Source organism: Theobroma cacao, chromosome 1, assembly GCF_000208745.1.
Source record: "Theobroma cacao cultivar B97-61/B2 chromosome 1, Criollo_cocoa_genome_V2, whole genome shotgun sequence".
Classification (NCBI taxonomy): domain Eukaryota; kingdom Viridiplantae; phylum Streptophyta; class Magnoliopsida; order Malvales; family Malvaceae; genus Theobroma; species Theobroma cacao.
Genome location: NC_030850.1, coordinates 18,637,007 through 18,653,497, shown reverse-complemented (window position 1 = coordinate 18,653,497; position 16,491 = coordinate 18,637,007).

Below are 16,491 nucleotides of genomic sequence, written 5' to 3'. Positions count from 1 at the left end.
AAGGAGAATGATGTCACATTAGTATGGAAGAATAGAACAAAGGATGATTGAAGAATATCTGGATAATGAAGTCTGATAATGAAAACTTCATAATGTAGTATGGAAATTAGAATTCGGAAATGTGTAAAGCATGCACGATTCAAATGAGTCTAAGTTTTAAGTGACTCATTAAAGTCGAAATGCAACAAGGATATATATATATATATATATATATATGTTAGAGGTATGAAGAATAATTGAGAAATAAGGATGACTTTTAGGGATTGTGGTATTGCATAAGATGCAATGATCCAATAAAGATAAACCTTTGAAAGATCAACGAGATTATAAAGCATATACAGATACTGGATTACAATTTAATGAAAATGACATTTAGCCAATGAGATGTGATTAATGACATTATGATGCAAGGATATATATAGTAAAATGATACTTAAACATATAATTGGAAATGATAAAAAAATAGTATAGGCATGTAAATGATGTGAAGTTATACATAGGCATAATGAGAATTTGTATGGCTTACGTAAAGGATAACTTGTGGTAGACACAAGTGGAATGGTGATTTAAACATATAAAAAGGGTAATCTGAAATTTATTATACCCAGTGATTGTACATTATACATTAGAATGTTGACATTTAAATGTGCATGTACATACACATGTGTGGGGTTGATGATGTGCCCAACTAAAGTGAATAATTGTTCTTAGTGGTTCGAGATTTGAACTCAATACATTTGATGAGTTGTATAGATGGTACAACGATACGAAATCCTATCAGAAGTTGAGCTATGTTGACATAAGAAAATTTGGGAAATAGTCAAGGAAATGATATCAAGGAAATGTAATCTATAGTGTGGTTAAGTCATACAAGATGGACGAATATGATTAAGAAGATTGAAGCTGCATAAATGTAAGGTAAACATGAAATGTGTGGGAATAATTGAAGCCATTAACCTCCCCCAACATTGAGGATACATACAGGAATGAATATGGCATTTTATAAGCTACATAATAGTGTAGGGGGGGTAAGAGGAATGAAAGAATGTCGAGAAGTTTGATAAGGAAGGAAGTAATAAGATGGTGATTAGGTATACGTAAGCAAGTATAAACCATGATCGAAATTGGTATGATTAAGATGGAGTTTTGGCTCAAATTTAATAAAGGATGATAACAGACATAAGTGAGATATTCTAATCGAATTGGAGGTAAACAAGGTGAATGAATACTAGAGGTTTGACATGAATAGAAATAAAGATATGTTTGAGGTTAGTGATGGAGTTAAAGGCATACTTGGGATCTTAATGATAAGAAAGAACAATAGTGAAAGGTACCATGGTTTTGACTCATAGAGGATAATAGATATAAGTTATGTACCTTGACCTTGTAAACTACTCTATTCGAATGGAAGGTAGCGAACTGCATAAATCAAAATTCCCTACGAAGAAGGAAATGAAATATGATCATTGAGTGAGATTAACAACTCGACGTTGAGGAGAATTCAAGGACGAATTCTATTTAAGTGGGGGAGACTATAATACCCCGTACTTTAACATGGTGGCTAATAAAGCTTATTGAATGTCAAATGAGGTTAATTATAATGTTTAAAGGTGAGGAAAAGTGAAAAGAGTATTTTTAGATAAAATATTTCGCAAGCAAGGGAATAATAATAAAATAATAATATTTTTATTGAGGAAGAATTTGCGAGATAAAAAGTGATTTGGAAGTACATTGAGGTATAATACGGCATTTTGGGTACCAAGCAGACAAGTGAAAAATTTTAGAATAAAATAATATTAAAATATTAATATTTTATTCAATATCAAAATTTTTCATGAAGACGGAGTATACGGCTAATCTAAGTGAGGGAAAGGAAAAACGAGAAAATTTCATAGAAAAATGAAGCTAGTGGGGCCCGCGCGTTATTAAATAAAGCTAACGCGGGAAAAATATATTTTAAATATTACGGAGACACCGGGTTGGAGTACAAGCTTTATATTTCATTTGTAAATGTGTAAAAGAAGATAATAGAAGGAAATTTGAGTTAAAAAAGTGTTGCAAGGACTAAATTAAAAAGGGAAGAAACTTGAAGGGTAAAACGGTAATTTTACACAAAGTTTGGTCAAAGCTTCCAAAAGAAGCTTTGACTCTTATCTTTATCAGCCATGACCGTCCTTATCTCCTCCAGCAAGATATTTTCTTCTTCTTCTTGAAGCTTCCAATGCCATTTTCATTTCAAGTTCATGAAAATCAAATTTTGTCATGTGATTTCCCTTATTTCTTTTGATTTCCTTTCTTTTCTTACTTCGTTCTTCTTCAAACTTCTTGGGCACTAAACCTGTAGCTTCTAACCCCAATTTCCAGAACATCTAAACCCTAGGAGAAGAAGAAAGAAAAAGAAACAAAGGAAGAAAACCTTGGTTTTGTAATTCAAGCAAGCTAAGGTAAGGATTTTTGTGTTTTAAGCTCATGGTTGGTTAAATCTTTGGAGAAATAATGTGTGAATCATTTTGGCAACTTGATGATTAATGTTTTGAAGGAATATTGGAGTGCAAGTATGGGTCGAGCAACCATAAAGGTAAAGACAAGTGATGTTTTAAGTGTAGTTGAGGAATCTTGAGAAAATGGGTATTATTGTGTAATTGACATTTTAAGTGGCATATTGTGAGAAATTATGGTTGTTGTGGAAAGGATGGTTGAATATCCTTAGAAAGATTAATATATGTGTTAGAGTCATAAACAAGTTGCCGGTAATCATAATTCAAAGAATTACGCAAGTGAAGGATAAAAGCAACTTTGGTATAAATTGTGTCAAGATAAGTTAAGTTGAATAAGGATTCATGATTGAATGAAAAAGGAAAGTATAAATGATGAACGCTAAAGATATTGAATTGGGATTGTTGCTAGGAAGTGCAGTAGTAAAGGTAGCATACTGTGGTGGTGTGTCGAGGGAAATAACGAGCGACTGGCAAGTACGAATAGCTAGATATGCCTCTGAACAAATAGTGATGTAATATCCCTCTATCGTAAGGTGAGTGAACTTGCATTTCAAAATTTCTTTGGGAATGTAGATGTATTTGGGTTGAAACATTTGAATGATTTTATCCAACTTTTTCTTAAAAATCTACCTAGGGAACAAGCCTTTGGTGAATGCTTATATCTTGTGAAAATGTGCCGTATAAATGGTTCATGTGTTATCACAATATGTTAATATGTATAATATGTATTGGATGTTCCTTTTTATGTGATAATGATGACCCAGCTATGTGTATGTGGGAGTGCACATGAGCTGATGATGACCCAGCTATGTGCGTGTGGGAGTGCACATGAGTTGATGATGACCCTGCTATGTGCACTTAGGAAGTGTGCATAAGCCGATGATGATGACCCAGCTATGACGATGAATGAAGTGGGGTGGTGTACTTGTTGATATATGTTTATATATGTATATGTGATAGCAAGTTTATGATTATAATATGTGATTGTTTTCAATGTTGATAACTTGATTATTGTCAATGTGTTCACTTTGATGTGCAATATGGTAAAGATGGAATTTGTGGCATGTGAAAACCCCTTAATTATCATCTGCGCCGAATCTCGCTGTTGCAAGAAACTATTGTTTGGTGTGGGCATAAACCAGCCTTATTTCTCATTGCCGCAAGAATGAATGTCGCTGCAGTGAGGAAATTTTGCTGTAGCGAGAAACTCTTGGGTGGTCACAAATTTCTGATGCAGTATAGCCATTTTGACGAAGATTGGACCATATTTCGTTTAGAACTAGGAAAAGTGGTAAACATAAAAGTTGTAGCACTGCCTCTTAGCTTTCTAATGGTTTAAAAATCAGGTCAATTAAACTTCTGTAGTGGGATATATTCTTAAAAAACTGAAATATATGCAAACTAAGATGGTTTCTCACTACAGCGAGAAACTTGCTGCCATGCTTGCTACCTTGCTCGATTTTTACATATTTTTCACCCATTTAACCTCATGGATTGATCATGGGTTTTTGTAACACTATGCGGTTATTAATCAAAGTTTGAAATGAGGGGTTGTTAGTAAGAAATTAAATCAATTGCATTGTTTTTGAAACAAATGCATCGTGATTTCCATGTTATCCTTATCGATTGCTTATTCCCTTCTTATGTTCACTCACTAGGTTTATACTCACATTTTTAAACTTCATGTTTTCATATTCGGAGGCAGTTGGGACCCAAATTGAGTGTCCACGTGTCACGACCCGGAACCTCCCTCAGGCCCATGACAATCGCCGCGACGTCCCGATTGACACTCATTATCCGGAATGCCAACCGGAACCCCGCAAGGCTTACATATCAGTTTCTTTCCTTTCTTGTGAGCAATCATTGTTAGATATCGAGTCTTTAGAGAATATATACTATTTTAGATCAAAAACAATCAAAATAAAATTTTCGCCACATAGGGGTATTTTGGTCATTTTTTTCTCAAAAATTTCAAAACTGGCTAAAACGTAATATACAAGTACAAAATACATAATTCATATTCAAAATGAGTTTAAAAGTCTAAAATCTTCATTTAAAACGAAATTACNAAAAATCACCAGAATTAAACTTTTTCACTTCCTATCATTAAATTATACTCCAAATAGTTAATCTTGGTCAAAAATTTCACTCCATGATCAAATTATTATCTTAGGTGGCAAAATGACGATTTTGCCCTTAAATATCAAAATTTCTAATTTTACCCCAAATGAACCCTCGAACTCCGAACAATCATTTTTAGTCATTCATGGACTATAAAATATTAAATTTCATCCTACAATTCCTATTTGAACTAGTTCGAGGTTAAATAAATTTAAGTGTACCGTTAGGTACAATATCAGGTTTCGTTTATTCTTAGGTGTTTTTCTCGCGTAATAACATGCTACTCAATGCATGTATGTCATGACATGGATTTATAGGGTCGGGTTTTACACCACGCATGCTCGTCTTCTTGGTAGGTACTTTGGCATCTCAGTAGTGGTACCTTTACTTAAAGTCACTCCGCTGACGGTTGAGAGTCTTTTATCTATGTACACGTATATGTAAAATAAACTACTAGGAGTCATGTTATAAATGAAGTATGTATATGTTGGATTGATGATGATGCCCATATGAGATGGCAATGAATGACAGTACTTTGAGATAATACAAATATGAATATTCGGTTGCTATAAAATATTACTGAAACATTCATCGTTGAGAATTACAACACTTGGTTTAAAAGATGATGGATGGAATGAGGAACAAGATCTCATAAGAAGGCTTGCTTGGGCCCAGTAGGCTATGCCTATTGAGCCTATGCGCTGGTCATGGCCCGAGATTTGGGCTGTGACATTTCTCCTCCAAGGTTAAGCCTCCTCCGAGCTTTTCTCTTCTTTTTTCCTTTTTTTCTTTCCTTTTTTCTTTCTTCCTTTCTCTCTCTTAGGGTTTAGTTGGGATGAAAATGAGGTTGAGAGTTGTGGGTTGGGTCAATAAAGGGGTAGGAGAATGGAGAAGTAAGAAAATAAAAGAAAGGAGAAGAAAAACTTGATTTTTATGGTGAAGAAAGAAAAATGGCATGGGAGGAAGAAGATGGAGAAGAAAAATGCCATCTTGAAGAGATAAGGATCAGCCATGGATAAGGAAAAAAAGAGTCAAAGCTTTCAAAGGAAGCTTTGATCAAGCTCATGGAAAAATTACTGTTTTACCCTTTAAATTTCTCTTTTTTTTAATTTAGTCCTCCCAACAATCTTTTAATTCCAATTTCCTTCTATTTTTCTTCCTTTGCATGTGTGCAAACAAAATATAAAATTTGTACTTCAACACGGTATCACCATAATATTTAAATATATACTTACTTGTGCTAACTTTATTTAATAAAGACACATGAGCCCCACTAATGTTGTTTTTCTCCAAAATTCCCTCATTCTTCTTTTCCCCCACTTAGATTGACCATATACTCCTCCTTCATGACTAATTTTGACATCAAATAAAATATTAATATTTTAATATTACTTTATTAATAAAAAACTATTTTATTCCAAGATTTTTCACTTATCTCCTTGGAACCCAAAATGTCTTATTATGCCTCGATTCACTTCCGAATCACTTTTTATCTTGCTAATGCATCCTCAATAAAAATATTATTATTTAATTATTATTTCCTCATGTGCAAAATATTTTACTCTAAAATATTCCTTTCACCTGCCACCGCTCTTTGACACTTAAATCCATGTCAATTAGCCCTTTGTCTTATTGATCCAATTATGTTGACTACTATACGGGGGTACGGGGTTGTCATGACCCAAATTTCGAGCCATGACCGACGCAAGGGCCCAATAGACGTAGTCCATTAAGCCCAAGCAAGCCTATCTATTTATCCCACTCATCATTCCATCAAATATTGCTAAGTCACAATTTATAACTTAAAATAAAAAAGGTGATAGACATTGCCAACTCGTATTGGCATTACTCATTTAAAATATACATACATTGTCTACAGCATGTATTTCAATAATTTACATTAGGTTCGTCTATACACAACAAAAAAATACTCGACTTCCAGCGGAGGGACTTGGACAAATGTATAGCTACTGAATGCCGAGACACCTACCAAAAGATGGATACAAGTCTACAAGGACACCTCGTCCTAGTTACCTACTACCTCGGGATCTGAAAACATGAAGTTGAAAACGGTAGTATAAACCCAGTGAGTGAACAAGGAAGGGAACAAGCAACAACAAGGGAGAATTTAAAATCATGATGCACTTATTTCAAAACAATGCAATTTAGTTCCATTCATATTAATAACCCCTCATCAAGCCCTTAAATGATTAATCATTTGAAAATCATGAACCCATACGTAACGAACCATTTGAAGAATAAAAGCTTCAATGATACACGAGCAAGTCAAATACGACAACGAATCTTTGCTGCAGCGAAAAGGCATTCTCGCTGCAGTGAGAATGAATTTTCGTTGTAGCGACGTTGGAATTTAGTTATTAGTCGAACGAGGGTTTCTCAACTGGCCGAGGGTTTCTCAATAAACCTCTTCATTTTAAACTTAACTCATTTAATCCTTAATGTTGGAAGTCCATGCTTCGATATGGTAGCAAAGAAGTGAAAGATAGGGCAGCAATTGGACAAGATAGGAGACCAAAACAGAAGGTTTTTCACTGCAGCAAAATTGTAACCCAGAAACAGAAGGTTTCTCGCTGTATCAAAATTCAGTTGATGAAACAGAGGTTTTATCTCTGCAGCGAGATTCCTTTTCGCTGCAGCGAGAAGCTATAGTTACTATCTCACTGCAGCGAAATTCATTCTCGCTGCAGCGAGAACCAGTTCTGGTGAAGGTTCTCAAACCCGAGAGTTTCTCGCTACAGCGAAATATAAGGCACTAATATAAAATATCCCTTTCTCCCAAAGAAAAACTAGCCTGCTGAAATGTCCAAACCAACATAAAACACATGACAATTTTCCAAAGTTTAACATGTCAAGTTTCACATGCGTTACAATCATATACCATTACTCATAAATTTCCTATAACACACATATTTACATATGTATATATGTATATGTATACCCATCATTATCATGCACATCATCCCATCATCATCATACACACCATCACATCATCATCATCACCAGCTCATGCGCACTCCCTACTCGCACATGGTTGGGTCATCACCGGGTTATATGCACTCCCTACTCGCACATAACCGGGTCATCCTCAGCTTATGCGCACTCCCTACTCATACATAGCCAAGTCAATATAATTACACAACATTATATTCAAGCATATATGTATATCAACATAATGCAGCCACATAGAAATCCATAATAACCACATATCATAACATAAACCATTTCTCAAGAGCTTGTTCCCAAGGCATTCATTTTTTAGAAAAGTTGTATAAAATCATTCAAACACTTTGTTCAAAATAGTCATATTCCCAAAACAATTTTGATAGGCAGTCCACTCACCGATTGGTTGTAGAGCCTTTAGATGACTTCAATTCCCCTAATTGTCCAAATGAGATGATGGGGCTTCCTTAGAACCTAGGATCACATTAGCATAAGCAATAGGTCAATTTACACACTATGAACCCTAAAAGCTATCTCTTAGCTAGCTTTCAATGGCCACATTAAGTGGCTATCTATGTTCACTATCTTAATCACTATAAAAGGAATGAACATACTCAATAATAAAACAGCTCATAATGCCAATTACTAGCCATTTTCTACAGCTAAAAATTGAGCTTGGTTCATCACTCACTCTTGGGTTTCTTTATAGTTGAATTCCCTTCCAATAACTTCCAAATCAATAGGGTAATTCTCTCTTTCTCTCTCTAGAATGCCCAACTAGTGAGAGAAAGTATGGAAATAAGCTTTACCAAGGGTTTTGAAGTGAAAGAGTGAAAAAATATAAGGATTTTAGTCAAAAGGGTATAAAGAAATGAAAACTATAGCTCGAGAGAGAAAATTATTCAAGCTTCATATCAAGCTTCCATGGAGGTTGGAAGCAACGTGAATTGGGAGAAGAAGAAGAAGACAAGGCACAAATACCTAACTTAATCAGTTCACTATATGTCTATAGGAATCAATTAAATTAAGTTCATTAAGCAACTATTCTAATGTGGCTATGTGTGGCAATTGGCATATGTCGACTAGAATCACAAATCAGATCACCTAAGTGACGTGAACATATACTATTCAAACCTTAGTTTAATCTAAAATCTGTCACGACCCGGAACCTCTCTCGAGCCCATGATAACTGTTGGGACATCTCGATTGACACTCATTGCCCAAAATGCTAATTAGAACCCCGCAAGGCTTACATATCAGTTTCTTGCCTTTTCTATGAGCGATTATTTTTAAACATTCCGTTTTAAACAATTACTAGTCATTTTCGTCTCAAGTAAATCAAAAGACAAAAATATAGCATTTTTTATAAAACAATATTTATAGAAAAACGTGTAAGTAAAATAAATTCATACATACAATAATTTACAAAGTTATAATGTACAATAATAGTTACAATGATAAGTGGCCCAAAATACACCCAATGTTGGTGCTAGTAACCTACTGTCTGTGAGATAGAGGAGTCAACTGGAATCCTCGACAAAATTGGGTATCTACAAGCTACCACAGGCCTGAAATATTTGAAAAGAGGTGGGTGAGATTTTTCAATCCCAATGAGTAAATAGACATTATCATAAATATCTAAAGGCGAGTAAAATGGAGGCAAGTTTAAACAACATATCACAAACCATTTCATAAGGTTTTCAATTTCTTTCTTAAACCATAAAATATTTGTAATTTACCAAAACAGTTGTTAAGGCTTTTGACTTTTATTAAAAACAAGGCTCAAGCCAAAACTAATCTTCAAGGATACCTTGGCCGAGGCATCTAGTCGAGTCCGCCAAGGTTGTTAAGATATTTACATGTGAAACACATTTTTTATTTTTAAAACAAGCCATTCCTTGGTGTTGGCCGAGTTACACATTCACGTGGGGGTTCGACGTGAAGTGAACTCTAACACTACCTCAAGAGTTACCCTACTCGCCTTTACAATCAGAGTAATTATATAACTGGGTTTACCGTGCCCCTCTACTAGGCAGCCCACGAAAACCCGTCACTGCAATGACTAACCCACCAATTTTAATAAAATTTCGACAGTATAACATGACTTTTATTTATTTACCCAACCTACATAGTAAAAATAGCTTACATTTATTCCCATTGCAATTATAAAATATAGCCACATATACTCATATATCATAAGCCATTCATAGTAAAATATATATTTCAAAATAATTGACAGCCTCCAATTACTCAATTTCATAATCAACAGAATATATTTTTATTTGTCACATTTATTTCTAAAACATCAAAAATCCCGTTTTAATCTCATTTTCGTTTCATAAAATACATAAAGAGCATTTAAAAATAAACTCTAGATAATTTACAATAATAATAAGTTTACTCACCGTTTGTACAAACTAAAAGCTTTCTAAGCGCCCCGATCACTACTCGTCGGGTACGACTTCTTTGCCTTTTCCGGAAGGCTCTCCTCCTAGACACATTACAAAAATTTACACAATTCATCACATTGATGCTAAATCACTATATAATTAACTTAAATCCTATACTAATGCATGGTATGAAATGCAATAGCCTAAAACGGCTTAAACGCGGTATTAACCTATTTTTGGCACTTTGCCCGATAAATTGCTAACGCGCTCCATTTTAGCTCTAAATCATCCCATTCTCTCTCCAACATTTCTAACCATTAAATATCAGCCAATAACCTTCTAAAAACAACAAAATCAGCTCACTCCCTTCCTTGGAAAATTCGGCCAAAAATGGGACATTAACTCGGTTAATTTTCTACTTTGTTTTTCTATCACGTTTAATCGTTTTTCATCATTTTCTCTTCATTTTCCTTAGAATAAAATCAATTCATCATCATTGTACAGCATTGAGCATCCAGCCAAGAGTGGGTATTGTGAAAATTTAATGATTTCTTGCCCAATTTAATTTCTAAACACATTTAACTAACTAAAACTATCAATTTAACTAAAAATCAAAACCTAAAAATTTCAATTTCTCCCCCCTAGAATTTCGTCCAGCCCTTGATATCACTTTTTGATCTCTCTCCTCAAGCATGCTAAATGGAAACAAAGGCATAAGAAAGGTAGAAATCAAGCTAAAGTCGAAAAATCTTACCGTTAGACGCGTAAACAGTCGAAAAACACGATTTTCCCTTTGAATTTTCTAGTTTTCCTTTGGTTTTTCTCTTTTCTTCCATTCCTCTCTATTTTCTCTCTTGTTCTCTCTTTATGGCCGGCCATCACTTAATATGAGGCTTAAATGGGCTGACTTTTCATTAAAATAATGCCATATGTCACTTTTTCGTTGGTCCGTTTTTAAAATTTCATCTTTTAAACTTCAATTTTTCACCACTTACAATACCATAGTTATTCATACCAAAAATAAATAAATTCTATGATTTTGACAAGTTTTGGGTGGTGAAAATTACGGTTTTTACCCCAAAACGATAAAATTACCGTTTTACCCTTATGTTTCGAAAATTGCTGGAATTGAAATTTTTCACTTGCTATCATGAAATTATACTCCAAATAGTTAATCTTGGTCAAAAATTTCACTCCATGATCAAATTATTATCTTAGGTGGCAAAATAACGATTTTACCCCTGAACATCAAAATTTTCAATTTTACCCCAAATGAACCCTCGAACTCTAATCAGTCATTTTTAGTCATTCTTCGACTGTAAAATATTAAATTTCATCCTACGATTCCTATTTAAACTAGTTCGAGGTTAAATCCACTCAAGTGTACCGTTAGGTATAATACCGGGTTTCATCTATTCTTAGAACTTTCCTTAGCATAGTAACATGCTACTCAGTGCATGTATGTCATGACATGTGTTTATAGGATCCGATTTTATAATTCTACCCCCCTAAAAATAAAATTTTGACCTCAAAATTTCATTTACCAGATTCAACAAATAGATGAGGGTATTGGTTCCTTATCTGATGCTCTACTTCCCATGTCATTTCCTCTATTCGAGCACTTTTCCACAACACTTTGACCATTGAAATACTCTTGTTCCTCAATACTCGATCCTTTCGATCCAAGATACTCACAGGTTACACCTCGAACTTCAAATCGTCATGCAACTCGATCGAAGGTGCTTCGAGGATGTGAGAGGGATCTAGTACATATTTCTTAAGCATGGAGACATGGAAAACGTTGTGGATCCGATTTAACTCTGGAGGTAGTTCTAACTGATAAGCCACTGGTCAAATTCTCTCAATGATTCGGAATGGTCCAATATACCTCGGGTTAAGCTTTCCCCGCTTCGCAAATCGAATCACACCTTTCCACGGAGAAACCTTAAGAAAAACTCTATCATCGATCTCAAACTCCAAGTCTTTTCTCCGTTTATCTGGATAGCTCTTCTGCCTATCTTGGGCTACCTTTAGCCTCTCTCGTATAACCTTGATCTTGTCATTAGTTAGCTCAATCAATTCCACACTAGCTAACTTTCTTTCACCCACTTCATCCCAACAAAATGGAGTACGACATTTCCTTCCATATAAAGCTTCGTACAGTGCCATACCAATGCTAGACTGGAAGCTGTTGTTGTAAGCAAATTCCACTAACGGCAAGTGTCTATCCCAACTCCCAAGGAAATCCATGACACAAGCCCTCAACATATCCTCCATAGTTTGGATAGTCCTCTATGATTGACCATCCATCTGTGGGTGAAAAGCAGTGCTAAATTTCAATTTGGTTCCGAGAGCTTCTTGAAATCTCTGCCAGAATCGAGAAGTGAATTGAAGATCTCAGTCTGACACTATAGAAACGGGAACTCCATGTAGCCTCACAATCTCATCTATATGAAGCTGAGCTAGCTTCTCAATAGAGTATGTACTATGGACAGCTAAAAAGTGAGCGGACTTAGTCAACCGATCTACGATCACCCAGATCGCATCCTTTCCCTTTTGTGTCCGCGGCAATCCCAAAACAAAATCCATAGTTACATGCTCCCATTTCCACTCAGGAATAGGTAAGGACTAAAGTGTACCTGCTGGCCTCTGATGCTCCGCCTTAACTTGTTGACATATGAGACACTTTGTTACGAATTTTGCTACGTCTCGCTTCATACCTGGCCACCAATAATTCTCCTTGATAGTCTTATACATCTTGGTGCTTCCAAGATGTAATGCATAGGTAAATGAATGGGCTTCTTCCATGATCGCCTATCTCAGCTGGTTTCCCTCAAGAACACAAACTCGGTCTCTAAACATCAAGATGTTATCCTCTCCGAATCTAAACTCACTAACTCCCCCATCGGTCAATTTTTGAATTTCTTTTCTTAACTCATCATCAGACCTCTAAATGTCCTTGATCTGATTAAGTAATGAAGGTCGCACAATGAAGCTTGCCAATAGGATCCATCCTCAGCATTTCTCAACTGGACCCCAAGAGAGTTCATTTCTAGTAATGCTAGCAATAATAACTCTGAAGTGCGGCTACAGACAATGAAGACTTACGACTTAAGGCATCATCTACAACGTTCGCCTTTCCCGGATGATAGTCTATCACCAAGTCATAATCTTTTATCAACTCCAACCACCGCCTTTGCCTCAAATTAAGCTCATTCTGAGTGAGCAAATATTTTAAACTCTTGTGATCCGTAAATACCCGATAATGCTCACCATACAAGTAATGCCTTCATATTTTTAAAGCAAACACCACTGCTGCTAACTCTAAATCGTGGGTAGGGTAATTTGCTTCATGCCTCTTTAGCTATCTAGAAGCATAAGCCACAACTTTTTCATCCTGCATCAACACACACCTTAACCCCAACTTAGATGCATCACTGTACACCACAAATTCTTTTCCATTAACAAGAAGTGTTAAAACGGGAGCGGAGGTTAACCGGTTCTTTAGCTCCTAAAATCGATTCTCACAAACATCATCCCACTTAAACTTAACTCCCTTACGAGTTAGATGGGTCAAAGGAGCTACTATTAAGGAAAACCCCTAAACAAACCTCCGATAATAATCGGCTAATCCGAGGAAACTACAAATCTCTGTCACTGTCTTAGGTTGCTCCCATTGTAAAATTGCCTCTATCTTCTTGGAATCAACATATATTCTAGCTCCCGATACTACGTGTCCTAAGAATACCACTTCCTGTAACCAAAAACTTTGCATGCAACTGTCTTTCCCGTAAAGTTTGTAATACTAAACGCAAGTGGGTAGCGTGCTTATCATTATCTCTCGAGTAAACTAGGATGTCATCAATGAACACAATAACAAACTTGTCCAAGTAAGGCTGGAACACCTTGTTCATGAGATCCATAAAAGCTACTGGTGCATTAGTTAACCCGAAAGGCATGACCAAGAACTCATAATGACCGTACCGAGTCCTAAACGCTGTCTTGGGTACATCCTATTCTTTAACCCTCAACTGATGATACCCATACCTCAAATCAACCTTAGAAAACACTGTAGCTCACTGTAATTGATCGAAAAGATCATCAATCCTCGATAACGGATACTTGTTCTTAATGGTCATTCTGTTAAGCTGTCGATAATCTATACATAACCGAAGTGTACCATCTTTCTTTTTCACAAATAAAATCGGTGCTCCCCACGAAGATGTACTAGGGCGTATAAAACCCTTGTCCACTAACTCTTGCAATTATACTTTTAACTCCTTCAACTCTGCTGGAGCCATTCTATATGGAGGAATAGAGATAGGGGCAGTACTTGGAAATAAATCAATAGTGAATTCTAACTCACGATCGGGAGGAAGTCTCGGTAATTCATTAGGAAATACATAAGGGAACTCACTTACTACGGGGACATTCTCTAACTTAGGTTCCTCCCTCGATATATCAATCACGTGAGCCAAGTATACCGGATATCCCTTTCGCACCAATTTCAAAGCTTTGAGGGTCGAGATTACATAAAATAGTAATACTCGACGCTCCCCCGTAAATACAACTTCTGCTCCCTCTAAACTCTAGAGAATCACTTCTTTCTTCAAACAATCCACCTTTGTTCGATGAGTGGACAACCAATCCATACCCAAGATCAAATCAAAGTTCCGAATCTCCAAAGGGATTAAATCACCCATAAATTCTTCTTCCCCAACTTTAATACCACAATCCCTATAATAAGTATTTCTTACTAACCGCTCACCTAGAGGAGTATGCACTACAATCTCTTCCTCTAATGGTGACAGGTTTCTATCTGAGAATGATACAAATGATATGCTCACGTATGATCTATCAAAACCCGAATCTATCAAAATATGTGCATTTCTATCAAACACAATCATAGTACCTATCACTGTGCTAGGTTGAACTCGGGCTTCATCCTCAGTCATTGCAAAAACCCTGGTCGAAATTTGGGGCTACGATTTGGAAGATGGCTGCTCTGGGGTATTACTCCCCATGCCTGACCGTATCACTAGGCCCTGTCTGAACTGTGATCCCGAAATGTCTCTCTGCGGTATACTAGGACAAGTCGGAGGAGTAGAAGTAGCTACTGTACCTCGTCTCAACTGAGGACAATCTCTCTTGATATGCCATTGTTGGCCGCATTGAAAACACGTTATAAGCTTTCTACATGATCCAACATGAAATCCTCCGCAATTACGGCATCTGTCCAATCCTCTTGAAGTCCCCCCCTAACTACTCCTCACTGGCTGATCAAATCTAAAAGATCTCGATTGTGACTGTTGAGATGAAGGTCTAGTGGATGCCACAGACACTGAGGTAGTACTTCCTGCAGTAGATGTCGAATTTTTGCCTTTCTTTGAAGATTGACCCGAGAACGTAGGCGGATTCCTTCTCTTTGCGAACTCAGGTCAGATCCGTCTATTCTCAGTGGTGAGCTTCTCAGCCCATAAGACCATTTGTACAACTTCCTTATACGACTCCTTGCCAGTCACTATCATACGCTCCCGTATCTCATTATAGAGTCCTTCCTCAAAATAGTTTACCTGATCTTGCTCCAATCTCACCAACTCAAGTACATAGAACATCAGCTCGTTAAAACGAGTTTCATACTCCTCAATAGTTAGGTTCCCTTGTTTCAAGCTCAAAAATTCTCTCTTTTTCTCTTTCTGATGGAAATAAGTGTAATATTGACCATCGAACTCTTGGAGGAAATCCATTCAAGTCAGCGGTATAGGAAAGCGAGACTTGACTGAATTCCACCAGGTATGAGCTCTCTTCTCAAATAACCGTGTAGCCACCTTCAATTTCATCTCATCATCTAATCCCATATTTGCTAGTGTCTCCGATACCTGAATAACCCAATCCTTAGCTGCGATCGCATCCAACTCACTAGTAAACGAGACGCAACCTAACTATCTAACTTCCTTCAATTTCTTAGAAATGGAGATGTCCGGTGTTTGGGATGGAATATGAGGTGGTGGTATTGGGATTGTTATAGGGGAAACAGCGGGTGGAACTGGACCAGCCTGAGCCTAGCCTGTAAGAGCAGCGAGAAAAGTCACCAATGCCTGAGCTGCCTCGGGTAACATGGCAGGTACGCTAGAAGCAACAACAGGTGGTGGAGGAGGTATAGGAATGTCCGTAGACTCAACAGTAGGTACTGCTCTAAAAGATGACGCAACCAACTCCTCTTCTGTGGAATCCGACTGACTCTGTCTAGGGCGACCTCTTCCGCTACCGGTAGATTTAGTGATACGTGGTAGCTCACGTCGAGGAGGCATAATGATCTACAAAAAGAACGGAATTGGTTTAGACGACTTAAGACTCTATATGCAACTGCATCCAACTAACTAATCTTAACTGGGCCACACTGACATTGTAAATTATTTTCAAATAACTTTAAATCCAAGAACTTTAAAAACCAAAAACTTCTTTCAAAACCATAAGCTTTTAAACCAAAAGCTTTGATACCAATCAAATTGTCACGACCC